We start from the raw sequence: 5,266 nt of genomic DNA, 5'->3' as shown, positions 1-5,266 counted from the left end.
AACGGCAGCCGGCCATGTGCGAGTCCAGCACCATTAACCACTATACCACCTGGTGGCCCCTCTGGTATTTTTTTTTTAAGAGATATATTTGCTATAGGGTGTGTGTGTTCACCAGAGAGACAGAGAGATGGAAAGCAAGAAATCACCCGTGAGGGGCAGATGGCCATGTCACAATCCCTTCTCCTTAATTTTCCTCTCTGGATATTGGGCATGCACACACACATGCCAAGTATGAGTTTTAAGCTGCCGTGTCTGGGACTTGAACTGTGATTACGTGGGAGTCCAGCGATGTATAACCATTATGCCATCTGCTGGCCCTCACATTATCCTTATGAAAACATCTGCATACTTTCCCCCTAAGACTGGGACCAAGTCTGCTCTTACTTCCATTCAACACTAACCTAGAGTTCTAGCAGAGACCTAAGGCAACAAAAAGAAAGGTCAGAAAGGAAGGAATCGAACTGTCTTAATCCTCAGACAATATGATCATCTATGTAGAAAGTTCTGAGGAACCTTTGAAAAATGGACGAGGGCCCAGCCTGGAGGCACAGTCATAGTGTACTGGACCACAGTGCTGGAAGCCACGTGGCCTGCTGTGTGGATCCCTGACCTGGTTGGCCTAAAAACACTCCACGCACATGAAGGTACCCAAGATCCTGAGGAGTTGGGGGGCTGGGGGAAGGGGTCGTGGTATGACAAGACCCTGTCGAGGGCACTCCTCTCTCTCTCTCTGCCCTTCTCCTGTGCACATGCACGTACTACCTTAAAATAAATAAATTTAAAAAAAAAACAACAGAGAATCAGCAGTTCGCATAATGGCTATGTCGCTGGACTCCCACGTAGTTGACCACGGTTCACATCCCGGACCCGGTGGCTTAAAACTCACGTCGGGCGCATGTGTGTGCGTGCCCAAGATCCTGGGAGGAGAATGGAGGAGAAGAGATTGCGGCGTGGCCATCCCCCCTGGGGGGTGATTTCTCGCTTTCTGTCTCTCTGTCTCTCTCTGTCTGTCTGGCGAGCGCACGTGCCCTATAGCAAAAACCTCTAAAAAAAATGAATAAGTAAATGAACATGGTGCATATGCACACAGGACCCGAGGAGAAAATGGTGTTACTGGTAACCTCAGAAGTTGAAAGAATATCCGGGTACTTTAGAGAACAGAGAGGATGGAAGACCACACCACCGTGACATGGACTCCGTGCCCCATTTTCTTGAGAAGGTTGGTCGTGTGGCTGCATGCGTGGCATAGTCTCGTAAGCTTGCCTTCGGAGGAAAGATCCAGTTGTTTGGATGAGCAGACAGATGTGGAGGGGAGCGCCTGGTAAAGCCAACCTCCATCCCACACACGGTCTTGCAGAGTGATGGCCTTCCTCGGGAAGTCCTGAAGTTCCTCTTGCAACCTGAATTGAAAAGAGAAGGCTTTTTCCTGCGAAAGCCACTAACCTTTAGCATGAAACAAATGTTGCCTTTGACCACCACCTATGTGATTGGCCTGCTTTTAATGCGATTGGCAGTTTTAACTGGTCTGTTAAATATTCACATAAATCTCAGGGCTGGTCCGTGACACGACAGTAAATCGCAGTGCTCTGTGAGGTTGACCAGTGTAGGAGGGGTTCAGGTTCACGCCTGGAGTTCTCCCTGAGCACATGAGCACACGTGTACCCACGAAAGCTGGGGATCGATGGGGCAGCAAGACCCTATCGGGTGAACTTTCCCCTCTGGCTCTCTCTCTTTCTCTTGCTTATGGAAGAAACAAATAAACTTGAAAATGTATATATTCATACAATTCTCTGCTGGGAACCCCTTCCCTGTGTTCACATCAGTGAGTCAATTGTCCTCGTACTGCAAGAGGTTACATGCGAGAAACAAGTCTTACTGATCCTGCAAGTAACTGAGAGCTTACAGGAGAAAATCTTCACTCTGCTGCTGGAAAGGACACAAACGCTCAGTATATAAAGGCCGTAAACCGGATCTATGTCATCTCTAACATCAGTCACTTTATGTAACAGAAGCTTCAGTTACTGGAATTTGGAAGCATAGCCTGGGTTTTATGTGTCCTAAGATGGATTTTTACGGCACTATCTACTTTAGCCCTGTCCTATGCAAAGACCTGAGTACCAGAGCTTTGATGTATCGTGTTTGTAACACACATTTAACTAGGCAACTGCTAAAATAAAACTGTGGTCGAGCTATCATCTTAGATGGCCTGACATTTCACCAGCGGTGTGCATACCACCTCGGGAGACACTGGTGCAGCGAGAAAAGCACAATAATTGGAGCCCAAATACCTAAACTCAGAGTATGGTTCTGCTGCTTAGCAATTATTAATATGTAGCCTTGGAAAGTTACTTGACATTCTGAGCCCCTGTCTCATTTTTAAAGAAAAAGATGCAATAAAAAGCATATGTGGGCATCATTTGGGACGCCAATACGTAACCAAATACTGCTGCATATTTCATGGCCTGTGTCTGCATTTGCATCTGCACACGAGTCAAGGGGAGGCCCATGCAGTCACAGGGAATAAAACCTTCTCGTGGTTCAAATGGAGAAAAATGGGAGAGAGTTGAATTACCCCAGGGCAGTCAACAGCCCAGGCATGCTGAACTCCCAATTTTCTGCAATTTAGGCATCAAAACTGTATTCAGGATTTTCACATCTTTCGAATGTGAATAATACATTCATGCAAAGAGAAGACTAAATGATGTAGCATGCATTATCATTGCACAGGAAAAGTTTGTCCTTAAACTACTAAAAATATTCAATATGATCACAGCAACAGCCATAGGCCAATTGTCTTTTTTTTTTTCCTTTTTAGGGTTTTTGCTATAGGACCCATGTGCTCGCCAGAAAGACAGAGAGAGACAGAGAGACAGAAAGCGAGAAATCACCCCCCCGGGGGGATGGCCACACCACAATCCCTTCTCCTCCATTCTCCTCTCGGGATCTTGGACACACACGCACACACGCCCGGCGTAAGTTTAATTCTTAAAAAAATAATTATTTTATTTAACATTATTTATTTTTTTTTAACTTGACCAGAGAGGGACAGAGAGAGAGACAGAAAGAGAGAGAGAGGGAAAGTGAGAAAGCAAGCCACCATGTTTGGGACTCAAACTGTGGTCGGCCACATGGGAGTCCAGTGCTCTTAACCACCACGCCACCTGCCAGCCCCCACAGTCTACTTTCAAAATAGAGACATGCCACAAAGTGTTTCAGTCAACAACTGGACTGTACATACCGTGGTGGCCCCATGAAGATTATAATAGAGTTAAAAATTCCTCTCGTCTGGTGGTAGCCACCATGATATAAAAGTGCAGCGTATTACTCACTCACATGCTGTGCTGCTCCTGGCGCAAACAAACCTATGGCGTTGCCGGTCACATAAAGTATAGTCCGTAGCCAGCCAGGGGTGTGGTGGTTAAAGTGGCTGGATCCCACGTGGCTGACTTCATGGTTCAAATCCCAGACTTAACTGCTTGAAAAACAATGGCACGCGTACATGTGTGCCCAAAATCCCAACAGGAGAACGGGGCAGGAGGGATTGTGGTGTGGCCGTCCCCCTGAGGGGTGATCTCTCACTTTCTCTTATGCACGCATGAGTGTACATGCCCTATAGCAAAATAAATAAAAGAAAGCGTAGCACATCTAATTACGTGTAGCGTGCATACTTGGTGCTGATAACAATTAACTATGTTGCTGTACTTATGATCTACACTTCTATCATTATTTTATCGTGTGCTACTCCCACTTATTTAAAAAGAAGTCTCCTATACAACAGCACACCTTGTTACGCCAACAGCCACCTCACATATGTATCTTGTGTTCAACCCCTCTCTCTCTCTTTCTCTTCATTTTATTTATTTATTTATTTATTTATTTTTGGAGAGGTTTTTGCTATAGGGTGCGTGCGCTCGCCAGAAAGAGAGAGAGACAGAGAGATAGAAAGCGAGAAATCACCCCCCGGGGGGGATGGCCACACCGCAATCCCTTCTCCTCCATTCTCCTCTCTGGATCTTGGGCACGCACGCACACAAGCCCGGTATGAGTTTAAGCCACCAGGTCTGGGATTTGAACTGTGGTTGACTACGTGGGAGTCCAGCAACATAGCCATTACGCCAACTGCTGGTCCCCATCTGCTCTCTCAATTGCATCGTCCTCTCTCGTGACGGATTTTATCTCAGGTTTTCTTCATGACGTCCCTTCCAGGGGGACAAGATGGGAAGGCCGTGATATTGGTGATCCTGACTCTGTGGACCTAGGCTAGTGTGTGTGTTTGTGGTTTCGTTGTTTTTTTGTTTTGTTTTGTTTTGTTTTTTTGTTTTTTGTTTTGTTTTGTTTTTTGATATTTCCTATAATGTGCTTGCCAGAGAGACCAAGAGAACAAGAAAGTGAGAAATCACTCCGGGGGCTAGTGGGGGAGAGGAAAGCCATGCCGCAATCCCTTTTCCTCCATTTATAGTGGGGGGAGAGGAAAGCCATGGCACAATCCCTTTTCCTCCATTTGCCTCTCAGGATTTTGGACACATACGCACATGCATCTGCTGTAAGTTTCCAGTCACTGAATCTGGGACTCGAACCACAGTTGGCCATGAAGAAGTTAACTACTTCTTTTTTTATTTTTTTAAATGTTTCTATAGGGCACATGAGCTCTCTGGAGAGAGTGAGAGAAAGTGAGAAATCACCGCCTACCCGGGGAGATGGCCATACTGCAAGCCTCCTTCATTCTTCACTCAGGATTTTGGACATGCACGCACACGAGCCCAGCTTGTTTTTTGAGTCACCAAGTCCCAAACTCAAACCGTGTTGTTGGCCATGTGGCATCCAGCTGCCTTAACCACCACACCACCAGCTGACTCTGTGTCTTCATTTAAAAAAAAAAAAAAATTTAAGGTCAATAACAAAATAGTGTATTTATATAGAAAAAAGCCTATAGAATAAGTATGTAAAGAGTGACAATATTGGGACCAGCAGTTGGTGTAATGGCTATGTCACTGGACTCCCACGTAGTCAACTGTGGTTCGAGTCCTGAACCCGGTAGCTTAAACTCATGCTGGGTGCGTATGCATGCATGCCCAGGGTCCTGAGAGGAGACTGGAGGAGAAGGGATTGCGGTGTGGCCATCCCCCCTGGGGGGTGATTTCTTGCTTTCTGTCTCTCTGTCTCTCTCTGTCTTTCTGGTGAGTGCATGCGCCCTACAGGAAAAACCTCTCAAAAAAAAAAAAACAGAGTGACAATATTTTTGTACAGCTGTACACGTGTTTGTATT

This window comes from Tupaia chinensis, unplaced genomic scaffold, assembly GCF_000334495.1.
Source record: "Tupaia chinensis unplaced genomic scaffold, TupChi_1.0 Scaffold000070_1, whole genome shotgun sequence".
In the NCBI taxonomy this organism is placed as follows: Eukaryota; Metazoa; Chordata; class Mammalia; order Scandentia; family Tupaiidae; genus Tupaia; species Tupaia belangeri.
This window is presented reverse-complemented; position numbering follows the sequence as displayed.